Here is a 15904-nt window from a genome sequence, read left to right as displayed (position 1 = left end):
ATCTCCTCCTTCCGAGCTAATCCATCGCTACGCCGACATCGATCCCGTGGCCGCCGGCCATCCCTCGTCGCCGCGCAAAGTCCAGGAGCACCGCTGTCCTCTTCCTCATCGACTATAAGCCTCGATTCGAGCGGGGTGGCCATGTACGCTCGCCATCGAGCCCGTCTCCACCAGCTACTAAGCCACCAAAGGGCCACCTTGTAACTGCTCGGCGAGCACCTCCTCTCCCCTCCCGTTCTTGCACCGTAGGCTGCCGTCCCCGAGCTCGTCCGAGCTCCCGCTTACGCGTACGCGTACGTGCAGTAGCTGCTCCTGTTGCTGCGATGCTGATGCGCTGCTGTCCGCTCTTGTGCCCCGCTGCTCGCCTCTCGCCGCTCGACTGCGCCCAGCCGAGCTCGTTCGCGCGCGCTACCTCGCACCCGCGCGTCCGTACCTGCCTTGGCCCCGCTCCGTCCGCGTGGCCGCGTGCCACGCCCGTGCCCTAGCCGCCGTGCAGCTGCCGCCCCGGGGCACTCCCTGGCTGCGCCCTGCCCTGAACCTGCTAACTGCCACTGCTGCTCTGCTGCGGAGCTACCGCTGCTGCCTTGCTGCCAATGCTGCTGAAGGCCGCACCCATCGACGCGCTCGGCGCTCCCCGCGGCCTCTACTGCTGCTCCGCTGCCGCCGCGCTCCGCCCGCGTATCCCCGAGCCCGCCGTTGCCTTCTGCTCGCACGACCTTCCCCACTCTGCGCCTCACACGCCTGCAACGCCCGAGCCACGGCTCTTTCCATCATTGCTCTGCCTGTACTACTAGTTATTGTAGCGGCTACTAGGTAGCTTTTGTGATTATACAGTGACTAGCCCTCTAAACAACCCCTAAATAGCGATTAGACAAGTCTTAACATGGGTAAAATTATATGAACGTAATGTAGAAGTAACAAGCTTCATTTAGTTCCATTGGACCTGTTTCAGATAGTGAGTGGATTAATTCCTACGAAAATCACAAAGTTCTATGTTCTATTAACAGAAAAGCCAAAAAACAGCTTTATTTTCATAGCTACTTTAGAGCTGTTGATGATCAAGCAAGTAAACTTTAATATGGATGAAAGTGATACTAACATGTAGACCGCAGAGAAATGCTCATAATTAATACAAGGCACAAAATCATACGAGCTACAGAACAGTAGTTGTTGCCTTTGGAAAACAGCTAAGTGATGTTTAAACCTGTGAAGTTCTCAGACTTGGTAGAATTTCAGGGATTTTCAGGGTATTGTTAAATCTTTAATAAATTCATATAAAATAATCCGTAACTCGGATGAAAAAGTTTTGTACATGAAAGTTGCTCAGAATTTCGAGACGAATCCGGCTATGCATAGCATAGCGAACCTGCAACTATCCTCCTCCGTTCCAGCTATCCGAAAATGCCAAACTTCGGGAAAACTTTCCCGGATGTTTTCCCCCTTCGCGGGTATTGTGTAACACCACGTTAGAACACCCCTAGACCTGCGTGTTACCGCTGTCATGCGTCTGTGTTGCATTTGTTTGCATTAAATTTACTGTTTCTTCCCCCTCTTCTCTCCGTGGTAGACCCCGAGACCGCTGCTGATGCCCCTGTGATCGACTACGTTGACGATGACCCTTCTTCCCTTTCAGCGGAGCTTCCAGGCAAGCCCCCATTTGATCATCCCGATATCCCCCATTCCATTCTCTCATGCTTGCATTAGATTTTGCTATTGTAATTGATTGCCCCTATTCTGATGCATAGCCTGCTTTTGTACCTACTGTTGTACCTTACCTGCTTACCCTCAACTTCTTAGTATAGGTTGGATAGTGATCCATCAGAGACCCCACCTTGTCCTTGTTGCCCCCGCTTCATCATCGATGACTCGATCAACGTGATCGACGACCAGAGCCCGACACCTCACATCACATCACGCCCCTTTTGTTGCTCGACTCTGCAGAGTTACCATCAAGTGCCGAGGGTGGAACCTCATACGTCACTCCTGATGAGATCTCTGTAGTGTAGCTATTCGGTTGTGGTCAACGAGGGTGGTTCCTCCTTCACCATTCCCAATATGACTCTGTCGTGCAACCCCTCAAGTGTGAACCTCGAGGGTGGTTCCTCTTACGTTCACCTTGATGATTACATCGAGTGGAATCCTTCGAGGGTGGTTCCTTGGGTTTTCCCCTTGATGTTTGGACACACGGTTACCTTGACTTTACTTGAGACATTGGTGAAAGTCGGGCGGGCCCGGAGAGCACCCGAGGAGTTACGGCGGCGGCTGGCTATTTAGCGGTATCACCCAGGAGGGGTGATAGCTCCGGACCTGTCCCGACAGACGTCGCTTCTTTTTAATAATGCAATAACATGTTTGGGTATTTGTTCTGAATTGGCCTTTGGCCTTTACGCACTAACCAGCACACAAGAATTGTTATGGGCCTCGATGTTGCAGTATCAGCCGAAACTTTGTCAGACATCCAGTTCAGCATGGCGGCACGGTCGGTTCGTGCTGGCCATCCAAGGCGGTGCTGGTATCCACCCTGCGCACAACGACCCGGAGTGCAATGGGCGATGGTCCCAAGACCCCAGGGCACTTAGGATGTAGACGGGCGGGGACCTCTCTGCTGAGCCTAGGTAGGGCTGCGACGTGTGATCTTCCGAGGCCGGGCATGACCCAGGAAAGTGTGTCCGACCAGAGTGATCGAGCGTGTTGGGTAATGTGGTTCACCCCTGCAGGGAAGATATATATTCAAATACCATGTCCACGGTAATGGATGTTCAGACTTGTATCCTGATCTTATACAACTAGAAATGGATACTTGATATGTGATGGATATGTGGCTCCGGGATTGCTTTCTCGCAGGGAGTCGAGGAAGGATCTCTTGGCTTTATTCTATTACATACTTGTTAATATTAAAATGTTGTTCTCTACTCTTCTACATGATGCAAGATACTTGGAGCTGCTTGAAGATGCTAGTCTTTGATAGGCTAGGCCTTTGTGACGCCCCCGATTTGTTCGTACACTAATCGTGCACGCAAATGTGTACAATCAAGATCAGGGACTCACGGGAAGATATCACAACACAACTCCAAAACATAAATAAGTTATACAAGCATCATAATACAAGCCAAGGGCCTCGAGGGCTCGAATACAAGTGCTCGATCACAGACGAGTCAGCGGAAGCAACAATATCTGAGTACAGACATAAGTTAAACAAGTTTTCCTTAAGAAGGCTAGCACAAACTGGGATACAGATCGAACGAGGCGCAGGCCTCCTTCCTGGGATCCTCCTAACTACTCTTGGTCGTCGTCAGCGGGCTGCACGTAGTAGTAGGCACCTCCAGTGTTGTAGGAGTTGTCGTCGACGGTGGCGTCTGGCTCCTGGACTCCAGCATCTGGTTGCGACAACCAAGTAGAAAGGAAAGGGGGAAAAGAGGGAGAGAAGCAACCGTGAGTACTCATCCAAAGTACTCGCAAGCAAGGAGCTACACTACATATGCATGGGTATATGTGTAAAGGGCCATATCAGTGGACTGAACTGCAGAATGCCAGAATAAGAGGGGGATAGCTAGTCCTGTCGAAGACTACGCTTCTGGCAGTCTCCATCTTGCAGCATGTAGAAGAGAGTAGATTGTCGTCCTCCAAGTAGCATCGCATAGCATAATCCTACCCGGCGATCCCCTCCTCGTCGCCCTGTTAGAGAGCGATCACCGGGTTGTATCTGGCACTTGGAAGGGTGTATTTTATTCAGTATCCGGTTCTAGTTGTCATAAGGTCAAGGTACAACTCCGGGTCGTCCTTTTATCGAGGGACACGGCTATTCGAATAGATAAACTTCCTTGCAGGGGTGCACCACATAACCCAACACGCTCGATCCCATTTGGCCGGACACACTTTTCTGGGTCATGCCCGGCCTCGGAAGATCAACTCGTCGCAGCCCCACCTAGGCTCAACAGAGAGGTCAACACACCGGTCTAAATCCTATGCGCGCAGGGGTCTGGGCCCATCGCCCATTGCACACCTGCACGTTGCGAGGGCGGCCGGAAGCAGACCTAGCCTAGTGGCGTTCCAGTCCAATCCGGCGCGCACCGCTCCGTCGCTGACGTCAAAAAGAGCTTTGGCTGATACCATGACGTCGAGTGCCCATAACTGTTCCCGTGTAGCTGGTTAGTGCGTATAGACCAAATGGCCAGACTCAGATCAAATACCAAGAACTTGTTAAGCGTGTTATGTTGAAGTAACCGCGGACGCCGTCCAGGGCCAGGCCCACCTCTCACCTAGGCGGTCTCAACCTGCCCTGTCGCTCCGCCCCAAAGATCCACTTGCGGGTACTCCTACGAGCCGACCCAACTTTAGTCACCACAGGTGTCATGTATAGAGTATATAAGTATAAACCCGTGATCACCGCCCAAGTGATCACGGCCCGATAGAATAGCACAATAGACGGACAAGAATGTAGGGCCACTGATGGATAACTAGCATCCTATACTAAGCATGTAGGATTGCAGGTAAAGGTAACAACAGTAGTAGCAAGGATAGGCTATGCATCAGGATAGGATTAACGGAAAGCAGTAACAGGCTATACTACTCTAATGCAAGCAGTATAGAGAAGAATAGGCGATATCTGGTGATCAAGGGGGGGGGCTTGCCTGGTTGCTCTGGCAAGTAGGTGGGGTCGTCAACTCCGTAGTCGAACTGGGCAGCAGCAGTGTCGGTCTCGTAGTCTACCGGAGAGAAGAGGGGGGAAGAAACAGTAAATACAATGCAAACATAAGCATGACGATGCGTGACATGACAATGAGCGGTGCTAGGTGTGTCCTAACGCGGCAGTAGGTGATACCGACGAAGGGGGGAAACATCCGGGAAAGTATTCCCGATGTTTCGCGTTTTCGGACAGACGGACTGGAGGGGGAAAGTTCCATGTTCGCTATGCTAGGAACGTGTGGCTGACAAACGGACTACGTATTCGGATTCGTCTCGTCGTTCTGAGCAACTTTCATGTAGAAAGTATTTTCATCCGAGTTACGGATTATTTTATATGAATTTCTAAAGATTTAATCATTTTCTGGAATTATTTAATTTAACAGAAAAGGAATATGACGTCAGCATGACGTGATGATGACCTCAACAGTCAACAGAGCGGCTGACCAGGTCAAACTGACCAGTGGGTCCTACCTGTCATAGACAATGGACTAATAGAAGTTTAAACTAACTAAATTTAGATTAGTTAACTACTGGACCCCACCTGTCATTGTCTAATCAACTAAACTAATTAGTTTTAATTATTAAAATGTTTTAGTTATAGGATTAAGCGATGGGGCCCGCACGTCAGTGGCTGGGGCCTGCCCAGTCAGCAGTTGATTGGGTCAACCCAGTCAACTGGGACCCACGGGGCCCACTGGCAGTGGCACTGGGGTGGCCCCAGGCCAGCCACGTCGGCGGCCGGCGCCGGAGTTGGCTCCGGCGAGCCAAAACGCGGCGGAGGGTGCGGCCGTGCGTCGTGATTCACCGTTCGGCGGCCAAAATGGACGCGGCCGACGCCGTTCGAACGGGAGCGACGAGCCGCAGCTAACCGCAGTGGTGGTCGGCCCCGGGGCGGCCGGAAACGGCGTCGGCGTGGAGCACGGGCGGCGGTGGCCTTCGGGCGCTCGACGGCGATGGGGCTTCGGGACACGGCTTGCCGCGCGGAGCGGCTCTACGGGCGGCTAGTGCTCGCGCGCATCCACTGCCGTAGTCGACAGTAGGCGGGAGGCGACGAGCTCACCAGAGACGAGCTCACGGCGGCGGCCGAAGCACTGGCCCGTCGAGGACGGTGCCAGGGGGAGCGGGAGGAGTAGCGTGCGCGTGCAGTGGGCGCGGGCGGAGGTGCTGAGCACGGCGGGGTGGTCGGCCGCGAGCTCTGCGAGCCGTGGGCATGGCGGCGAGCACCACCGCGGCGACGAGCTCGGGCACGACGGTGGGAGCAGCTACGGGGCAAGAAGAGAAGCGCGAGGAGAGGGGGAAAGGGGGCGGGGCTCACAGTGCTCCTGCAGATGTGCTCAAGCGTGCTCGAGGAGGGCTCGGTGCGGCGGAATCGGCGGTGAAGCTCGTCGGAGCAGCGGAGGAAGACGGTGACGACGTGGGCGCGGCGGTGGCTCCGGGCTCCCACGCGTTGCGACAGTCGAGGTAGCGGAGGGCGGTGATCCTCGGGGACACAGTGGGACTGTGGGAGGGGCACGGTGGCCGTGGCTAGGTCGCAGTCATGGCGACGGTGGCGTTCGGGCGAGGTGGGGAAGGGGATCGGAGAGGGAGGAGGGGGGCGTCAAGGGGGAGTGGGGCCAGGGGGCCAGGGGATGCAGGGCGCCGCCCTTATCCCTGACCCGACGGGGACGGCGAGAGGGTTCGGCGGCGACCAGCGAGCGCGGTCGCTGGGTCGGGTGAACAGGGAGGAGGGAGGCGACCGGGGGAGGTGGGCTACTGGTTTGGGCCGCCCAGATGACTAAGTCCTAGGGAGGTCAGGGGGGTTCCTTTTCTTCCTCTTTTTGCATTTCTTTTCTTTTTATTTATTTTCTTTTCTGTTTTACATCATTTTAAAATATTTAGGCATTTTCTAAAAATGTGTTTACTTCACCATAATTAACTATGCCTTATCTGGCACCCACCGAACATTTTTGTTTTGACTTTTGAAAACTTTGGTGTTTGCCACTTTTTAGAATTTAAATTTTGGAACGGTTTCGAATCACTGTGAGGTTAGCAACAGTAACAGAGGTGACGTGGCATGATTAGCGTGGGATAACTGTAGCATGATTATCCAGGCGCTACAAATCTCCTCCACTACAAGAAATCTCGTCCCGAGATTTAGGAGGTAGAAGGAAACAGTGCGGGGTATTCTTCGCGCAGACGATCCTCTCGTTCCCAAGTGGCTTCATCTTCAGAATGGTGCGACCACTGGACTTTGAGGAACTTGATCGCCTTCTGACGTGTGTGGCGTTCAGCTTGGTCGAGAATGCGGACCGGATGCTCCTTGTAGCAGAGGTCCTGCTGCAATTCGAGCACTTCATGATCCACAGCTCGGATTGGGTCCTTGAAGCAACGGCGGAGCTGTGACACATGGAACATCGTGAACCTGAGAAAGGTTCGGCGGTAGCTCCAGTTGGTATGCCACTTTTCCACGCCTTTCCAGAATAGTGAATGGGCCAATATAGCGAGGAGCTAGTTTGCCCTTGATTCCGAAGCGGTGAGCACCCTTCATTGGTGTGACTCGAAGATAAGCCTTTTCGCCAGGTTGATAGACCATGTCTTTATGATGACGGTCATACTGACTCTTCTGACGTGACTGAGCAGTCTTGAGATTCTCACGAATAATGCGGACTTGTTCTTCGGCATGTTGGATAATATCCGGACCGAAGAGTGGACGTTCCCCAGTTTCTGACCAGTTCAGAGGGGTTCGGCACTTTCGTCCATATAACACTTCGAAGGGGGCCATCTTCAGACTAGCTTGATAGCTATTATTATAAGAGAACTCAGCATACGGAAGAGATTCCTCCCATTTCTTGCCGAAGGAAATAACACAAGCTCGAAGCATGTCTTCGAGAACTTGGTTGACGCGTTCAACTTGCCCTTGCGACTGAGGATGAAACGCAGTACTGAATGACAGATGAGTTCCCATAACTTCTTGGAAACTTGCCCAGAATCTTGAAGTGAATAAGCTGCCACGGTCTGAGCTGATAACCAATGGAATACCGTGGAGTGAAACAATCCTGGACATTTAGAGCGCTGCCAACTGACTAGCAGTGATCGTTTCTTTGACTGCTAGGAAATGTGCAACTTTGGAAAGCCGGTCAATGACGACAAGAATATCATCATTACCTTTCGGTGATTTGGGAAATCCAGTGACGAAGTCCATCTCAACATGGTCCCATTTCCATTCAGGAATAGAGATAGGTTGCAGAGTTCCAGCAGGCCTTTGATGTTCTGCTTTGATACGACGGCAAACGTCACACTCAGCAACATAACGAGCAATGTCTTGCTTCATATTAGACCACCAGAATCTCTGACGGATGTCTTGGTACATCTTTGTACTACCAGGATGGATACATAGAGGCGTATCATGAGCTTCTTTCATAACTTCCTGTGTCATATCCAGGTTTTTCTCTGCACATGGCACCACTAGGCGGCCCTTGAAGTACAAAGTGCCATCTTCAGCAATAGTGAAGAATGAGGGCTTTCCTTCTACGAGGTAGCGCTTAATCTTGTGGGCTTCAGAGTCATATCCTTGTAGTCTCTTGATGGAGTCCAAGAGATCTGGTTCGACGGCCAGGGTATTGAGGGAACCCTGGGAAACAACACGGAGGTTCATCTTGCGAAACTCCTTAGGTGGGGGAGCGAGTGCACCCGAAGGAACAATATGGAGGTTCAGCTTCCTAAATTCTTCAACAAGCGAGGGCTGAACTTTGTGAACCTGGAGGTGGTTGCAGTAAGACTTGCGGCTCAAGGCATCAGCCATTACATTAGCCTTGCCTGGCGTATAGGAAATACCCAAGTCAAAGTCTGCAACAAGCTCCATCCATCTCTGTTGACGGAGGTTCAGGTCTGGCTGAGTAAACAGATACTTCAGACTTTGGTGGTCAGTGAAGATCTCGCAACGATTACCGAGAAGGTAATGTCGCCACTGTTTCAGCACATGAATGACAGCAGCAAGTTCAAGGTCGTGAACTGGGTAGTTCTCTTCGTGAGGGCGCAATTGCCGAGAGGCATAAGCAATCACTTTGCGGTCTTGCATTAGGACACAGCCTAATCCTTGACGGGAAGCGTCGCAGTAAATGACGAAGTCCTTCTTAGTATCAGGTGGAGCTAGAACTGGGGCAGAAGTCAACTTGTCTTTGAGTGCCTGGAAACTTTCCTGACATTTGTCTGTCCATTGGAACTTGACGCCCTTATGCAACAGGTTAGTCAGAGGCCTGGCGATCTTGGAGAAGTTCTCGACGAATCGACGGCAATAGCTGGCGAGACCGAGAAAACTTCTTACTTGCTTAACGTTCTTGGGAGGAGTCCAATCAAAGATAGCCTGGACTCGTTCAGGGTTGACGGCAATACCATCCTTAGAGATGACATGCCCAAGATAGGTTACTTCGGGTAGCCAGAATTCACATTTGGAGAACTTGGCATATAGTTGATGCTCTCGTAGCTTTTCCAGCACAAGTCGAAGATGCTCAGCATGTTCTTCTTCGTTCTTGGAAAATACCAGGATATCATCCAGATAAACCACAACGAACTTGTCGAGGTAATCCATGAATATATAGTTCATCAGACGAGAGAAGGTGGCTGGAGCATTGGTTAAACCGAAAGACATGACGGTGTACTCGTATGAACCATATCGAGTCACGAAGGCGGTCTTTGGGATATCCTCTTCGCGAACACGGATCTGGTGGTAACCCAGCCTCAAGTCGAGCTTAGAGAACACTGATGAACCCGCCAGTTGATCATACAGATCATTGATCCGAGGAAGAGGGTATTTATTCTGAATGGTAGCTTGGTTTATAGGACGGTAGTCTTGAACTAATCGGTTTGTCCCATCCTTCTTGACAAAGAGAGAAGGTGCTCCCCAAGGAGAGCAACTTGGGCGAATGAATCCTTTGCGAAGAGAATTGTCGATTTCCTCCTTAAGCTCAAGGAGTTCATGCGGCGGCATCTTGTAGGGTCGCTTGGCTATAGGAGTGGTTCCTGGTTTCAGGTCGATGATGAATTCGACAGCTCTAGCAGGGGGAATCCCTGGAAGTTCTTCAGGAAAGACATCGAGGAATTCACGCACGACGGGAATGTTTTCAATGCCCTCGAGTGGTGCAGCGTTCAATGCATTCAATGCATAGAGCCTTGCCTCGGCATTTTGCACCAGATGGGCTTGGTAAGTAACTATTTCATCTGAAGGGTGTAGCAGATGGACGGTCTTAGTGGTGCAAACGATTGAAGCAGTATGCGCTTTTAACCAATTCATTCCCAGAATGAGATCAATGCTACAGGACTTCAGTACGATGGGAGGGACAAGAAATTCCAGTCCTTCGATTTCAACGGGGACGTCGTTGCAAATCATGGAGGTTCGACATTGGCCCGCAGGGGTGTGTACTAATAGTGAAGCATTCATGTCTTCGCTTCTAATGCCATGCATGAATGCAAAATCTTCTGACATGAATGAATGTGAGCACCTGTATCAAATAAAACAGATGCTGGTACTGAATTTACGAGGAGTGTACCCATCACGGTAGCAGGCTGGTCTTGAGCTTCGTTGAGATCAACGTGGTTGGCATGAACACGACCATAAGACTTGGCCTTGTTGCTGCGGGGCTGGTTGCTTCCATGGCTAGTTGCTGGAAGGGCCAGTTGATTCTGGTTCTGGTTGCATTCTCTAGCACGGTGTCCTGGTTGACCACACCTGAAGCACAAACCATTATTGGGAGTGGGAACAGGAGCTTGGGGTGGTGGAGCTGGAAGTCTTGACTGCCTAGATGGTGGTGGGGGCAGACGAGGTGCAGCATAGGTCTGCCTTGGGGCAGATGCATTTGGACGGTACATGTTGTTCGGGATCCATATCTTACGCTTCTGTGAGGGCGGGCCCGAAGATGAGCCCGTGTCACGGTTGCGCCTGTGAGAGCTCTGGTATTCCTGCAGACCAGTTTCGACATTGATGGCCTTGTTCACCAAGGTGGCGAAATCAGCAAAGTCATGCACTAGAAGTGCGAGCTTGATGTCAGCTTGAAGGCCATCACGGAACTTCTCCTGTCTGCGTGCATCAGTTGCAATGTCCTCTTCAGCATAGCGAGACAAGTCCAGAAACTCCCGTTGATAAGCTTCAACAGTTTCGTTGCCTTGGGTGAGGTTGCGGAACTCACGCTTCTTCCAGTCCATGACTCCCTGAGGAATGAAGCGGGCACGGAAAGCAGCTTGGAAGTCTGGCCAGGTGATGATTGTTCCAGCTACCAGAGTACGCCTGTGGCTGTCCCACCATTGAGCTACGGGTCCCTTCAGGAAGAAGGAAGCAAAGGTGACATAGCTGGCAGGGGCTACATCGGCAGACTCCATCTCATAGGTGATGTCACGGAGCCAGTCATCAGCATCCAGAGGCTGAGTTGAACTGCGGTACACAGTTGGATTGAGGCGCATGAAATCCTGCAGAGTTACTGGGGTTGGTTGCTGGTCCATATTGGGGCGAGGAAACTGAGCCATCATATTTTCCATGAATTGGCGGTTCAGTTCGAACTGTTGGATCATACCAGCCATGTACTCAGGTGGTGGTGGGGCATTGCCACCACTACCATGACCACTTGGTCTAACCATCCTGCTAATATATAACAGGGGTAGTTCAGCATTGACAAATTTGCAAAGACAAGAATCATTCATGATGAAATATGCATAATGAAAGAAGCACGATAGCTACTACATAGTTGTTGGCATAACTTACAAAAGTGGTCATGCATAGAGTTCAGCACACAGAGTTCAGTACACAGAGTTCAGTACATAGACTAAAACAACATAGGCGGCACACAGGCTCGCGACGAATGCATCTAACACTAACAAGCAAGCCTACATCAGTCCCAAGAGGTACTGTGGAGGTAGGTGTAGCCTGAAAGCTGGTAGTGTCGCATCGGGAACTCCACGTCAGCAACCTGGGGTCCGCGAATACTCTGGTGCAGAACCTAACGCTCAGGTGGCAGAAGAGGACCAAGTGCGGGAGAGTGGCCTCCCACATCTGGCCAGCCGACACCCTGGGGCATCACAGTCCTGGCTGGGTAGATCGCAGAACGGGGCAGCTCCCTAGATCGGACAAAGGGGTGCAGCAGCGTCAGAGCACGGTAAAGGTGCTGACGGGTGGTGTACAACTCGTGGCGAAGAGCTCGGTTAGCTCGATCCAGCCCATCAGCATGCAGAACCAGGTTCTGATGGTAGAAGGGCTCTCGGGTGACAGTGGAGTAGGCAGCAGTATAGTATCCCTCCGCACCAACATCATATGCGATAGCAATGTGCCTGAAAGGGGAGGTGTCCAACTCCCGATACTCTCCACGAAGACGTGTCAGAGCAACATAGGCAGCATCGTGGACAGCCATATCGATGGTCACACCAACACCATGAGCGGTGTGCAGCACAGTAGTGGAGTCATACTCCCGCGAGTAGAGGTGGACGATGGCACGGTACTGCTCCTAGTTAAAGTCCTGGTAGTCCTCGTAGACGGTGTACTCAGGGTGCCAGCGATAACCCAGATAGGTCATCATCTCAGCTAGCACAGCAGGTGATCCCGAGGCACCAATGGCCGTCGTGTGGCGCACGACCTGCCTCGTGGGTTCCATCTGAAAGCAAAGACGTTTCAAAGGAGTCAAATGACAGTGTGTGAATTGTTCAAAATACTATTCTAAGAAATAACTATGGCTTATCCAACTTTGGGGTGAATGCGGTCACGGGATCCTAGTGTTAGAGTTACTAAATTCGTTTAACCCGAGTAGAAGAGAGTTCAGAGTCCCAGAGTAAAGGTCGAGGAGTAAAAGAACCTAGTACCACCCAATGGCGACGTGGGCCCGTAAGACACACAGCCATGTTAGTAAAAGTTTTGTAATGTCTAGACTCGACCTCGGCCAAGGAGTGTGTAAAGGGGGGTTCCTACAGGCAGTCGGCTCTGATACCAACTTGTGACGCCCCCGATTTGTCCGTACACTAATCATGCACGCAAATGTGTACGATCAAGATCAGGGACTCACGGGAAGATATCACAACACAACTCTAAAACATAAATAAGTCATACAAGCATCATAATACAAGCCAAGGGCTTCAAGGGCTCGAATACAAGTGCTCGGTCACAGACAAGTCAGCGGAAGCAACAATATCTGAGTACAGACATAAGTTAAACAAGTTTGCCTTAAGAAGGCTAGCACAAACTGGGATACAGATCGAACGAGGCACAGGCCTCCTGCCTGGGATCCTCCTAACTACTCCTGGTCGTCGTCAGCGGGCTGCACGTAGTAGTAGGCACCTCCAGTGTCGTAGGAGTCGTCGTCGACGGTGGCGTCTGGCTCCTGGACTCCAGCATCTGGTTGCGACAACCAGGTAGAAAGGAAAGGGGGAAAAGAGGGAGAGAAGCAACCGTGAGTACTCATCCAAAGTACTCGCAAGCAAGGAGCTACACTACATATGCATGGGTATATGTGTAAAGGGCCATATCAGTGGACTAAATTGCAGAATGCCAGAATAAGAGGGGGATAGCTAGTCCTGTCGAGGACTACGCTTCTGGCAGTCTCCATCTTGCAGCATGTACAAGGGAGTAGATTGTCGTCCTCCAAGTAGCATCGCATAGCATAATCCTACCCGGCGATCCCCTCCTCGTCGCCCTGTTAGAGAGCGATCATCGGGTTGTATCTGGCACTTGGAAGGGTGTATTTTATTCAGTATCCGGTTCTAGTTGTCATAAGGTCAAGGTACAACTCCGGGTCGTCCTTTTACCGAGGGACACGGCTATTCGAATAGATAAACTTCCCTGCAGGGGTGCACCACATAACCCAACACGCTCGATCCCATTTGGCCGGACACACTTTTCTGGGTCATGCCCGGCCTCGGAAGATCAACACGTCGCAGCCCCACCTAGGCTCAACAGAGAGGTCAACACGCCGGTCTAAATCCTATGCGCGCAGGGGTCTGGGCCCATCGCCCATTGCACACATGCACGTTGCGAGGGCGGCCGGAAGCAGACCTAGCGTAGTGGCGTTCCAGTCCAATCCGGCGCGCGCCGCTCCGTCGCTGACGTCAAAAAGAGCTTCGGCTGATACCACGACGTCGAGTGCCCATAACTGTTCCCGTGTAGCTGGTTAGTGCGTATAGACCAAATGGCCAGACTCAGATCAAATACCAAGAACTCGTTAAGCGTGTTATGTTGAAGTAACCGCGGACGCCGTCCAGGGCCAGGCCCACCTCTCACCTAGGCGGTCTCAACCTGCCCTGTCGCTCCGCCACAAAGATCCACTTGCGGGTACTCCTACGAGCCGACCCGACTTTAGTCACCACAGGTGTCATGTATAGAGTATATAAGTATAAACCCGTGATCACCGCCCAAGTGATCACGGCCTGATAGAATAGCACAGCAGACGGACAAGAATGTAGGGCCACTGATGGATAACTAGCATCCTATACTAAGCATGTAGGATTGCAGGTAAAGGTAACAACAGTAGTAGTAAGGATAGGCTATGCATCAGGATAGGATTAACGGAAAGCAGTAACAGGCTATACTACTCTAATGCAAGCAGTATAGAGAAGAATAGGCGATATCTGGTGATCAAGGGGGGGGGGCTTGCCTGGTTGCTTTGGCAAGTAGGAGGGGTCGTCAACTCCGTAGTCGAACTGGGCAGCAGCAGTGTCGGTCTCGTAGTCTACCAGAGAGAAGAGGGGGGGAAGAAACAGTAAATACAATGCAAACATAAGCATGACGATGCGTGACATGACAATGAGCGGTGCTAGGTGTGTCCTAACGCGGCAGTAGGTGATACCGACGAAGGGGGGAAACATCCGGGAAAGTATTCCCGATGTTTCGCGTTTTCGGACAGACGGACCGGAGGGGGAAAGTTCCATGTTCGCTATGCTAGGAACGTGTGGCTGACAAACGGACTACGTATTCGGATTCGTCTCGTCGTTCTGAGCAACTTTCATGTAGAAAGTATTTTCATCCGAGTTACGGATTATTTTATATGAATTTCTAAAGATTTAATCATTTTCTGGAATTATTTAATTTAACAGAAAAGGAATATGACGTCAGCATGACGTGATGATGACCTCAGCAGTCAACAGAGCGGCTGACCAGGTCAAACTGACCAGTGGGTCCTACCTGTCATAGACAATGGACTAATAGAAGTTTAAACTAACTAAATTTAGATTAGTTAACTACTGGACCCCACCTGTCATTGTCTAATCAACTAAACTAATTAGTTTTAATTATTAAAATGTTTTAGTTATAGGATTAAGCGGTGGGGCCCGCACGTCAGTGGCTGGGGCCTGCCCAGTCAGCAGTTGACTGGGTCAACCCAGTCAACTGGGACCCACGGGGCCCACTGGTAGTGGCACTGGGGTGGCCCCAGGCCAGCCACGTCGGTGGCCGGCGCCGGAGTTGGCTCCGGCGAGCCAAAACGCGGTGGAGGGTGCGGCCGTGCGTCGGGATTCACCGTTCGGCGGCCAAAATGGACGCGGCCGACGCCGTTCGAACGGGAGCGGCGAGCCGCAGCTAACCGCGGTGGTGGCCGGCCCCGGGGCGGCCGGAAACGGCGTCGGCGTGGAGCACGGGCGGCGGTGGCCTTCGGGCGCTCGACGGCGATGGGGCTTCGGGACACGGCTTGCCGCGCGGAGCGGCTCTACGGGCGGCTGGTGCTCGCGCACATCCACTGCCGCAGTCGACAGTAGGCGGGAGGCGACGAGCTCACCAGAGACGAGCTCGCGGCGGCGGCTGAAGCACTGGTCCGTCGAGGACGGCGCCAGGGGGAGCGGGAGGAGTAGCGGGCGCGTGCAGTGGGCGCGGGCGGAGGTGCTGAGCATGGCGGGGTGGTCGGCCGCGAGCTCTGCGAGCCGTGGCCATGGCGGGGAGCACCACCGCGGCGACGAGCTCGGGCACGACGGTGGGAGCAGCTACGGGGCAAGAAGAGAAGCGCGAGGAGAGGGGGAAAGGGGGCGGGGCTCACAGTGCTCCTGCAGATGTGCTCAAGCGTGCTCGAGGAGGGCTCGGTGCGGCGGAATCGGCGGCGAAGCTCGTCGGAGCAGAGGAGGAAGACGGTGATGACGTGGGCGCTGCGGTGGCTCCGGGCTCCCACACGTTGCGACAGTCAAGGTAGCGGAGGGCGGTGATCCTCGGGGACACAGTGGGACTGTGGGAGGGGCACGGTGGCCGTGGCTAGGTCGCAGTCATGGCGATGGTGGCGTTCGGGCG

The 15904-nt window shown here is 52.5% G+C and overlaps 1 pseudogene; it reads right to left on the bottom strand.

Moving 5' to 3' along the window:
* Positions 1 to 281: 281 nt before the first annotated feature.
* Positions 282 to 15904, bottom strand: part of LOC123076292 (uncharacterized) — a 131163-nt pseudogene continuing 115540 nt past the window's right edge.

Source organism: Triticum aestivum, chromosome 3D, assembly GCF_018294505.1.
Source record: "Triticum aestivum cultivar Chinese Spring chromosome 3D, IWGSC CS RefSeq v2.1, whole genome shotgun sequence".
Taxonomy (NCBI): Eukaryota; Viridiplantae; Streptophyta; class Magnoliopsida; order Poales; family Poaceae; genus Triticum; species Triticum aestivum.
The sequence above is the reverse complement of the archived record's forward strand: the minus strand, read 5'-3'. Positions and strand labels throughout refer to the sequence as shown.